The 559-nt window shown below is 59.7% G+C and overlaps 1 protein-coding gene across 1 annotated transcript in view; it reads left to right on the top strand.

Annotated features, from left to right (window-relative positions):
* LOC106899071 (DNA-directed RNA polymerase II subunit RPB1) overlaps positions 1-559 on the top strand; it is a gene marked incomplete at its 5' end in the record, with an annotated part of 41,487 nt that overhangs the window by 38,523 nt on the left and 2,405 nt on the right. The window lies entirely within an intron of this gene.

Here is a 559-nt window from a genome sequence, read left to right as displayed (position 1 = left end):
CCAAGGAGGTCCATGGCCTCCCAGAGTGTCCACCCAGGTAGCACCCATGGGTGCTCATGTGGGTTCTTCGGGCTCCTGGTGGGTCCTGAGGAGCACGTGAAGGTCTCCAGGGGATGGTCTCCACGTGAAGGGGACCTTTAGGAGATGAGGGACGCCCATGATGGCACCTGTAGGCACCTCAGGAGGTCTATGGTGTCCACCCAGGTAGCACCCATGGGTGCTCCTGGAGCTGCTGGGTGGGTGGGTGGTGGAGAAGACCTGGTGGGTCCGGAGGAACATCTGATGGTCTTCATGGGGGACCTTTAGGAGATGAGGGACGCCCATGATGGCAGCTGTAGGTTCCTGGTCCATGGCCTGGACCAAGGAGGTCCATGGCCTCCCAGGGTGTCCACCCAGGTAGCACCCATGGGTGCTGGACCTCTTGGTGGATCTTGAGGAACACTTGGAAGTTCTCCAGAAGGTTTAGGAGGCCCTGAATTCCGACGCTGATACTTGTAGATGGGTTTGAAGGTCCATGGCTGAGTGGGGCCACCCCTCAACCACCTGAGGAGCACCCATG

This window comes from Calidris pugnax, unplaced genomic scaffold (assembly GCF_001431845.1).
Source record: "Calidris pugnax isolate Ruff unplaced genomic scaffold, ASM143184v1 scaffold585, whole genome shotgun sequence".
In the NCBI taxonomy this organism is placed as follows: domain Eukaryota; kingdom Metazoa; phylum Chordata; class Aves; order Charadriiformes; family Scolopacidae; genus Calidris; species Calidris pugnax.
This window is presented reverse-complemented; position numbering and strand designations above follow the sequence as displayed.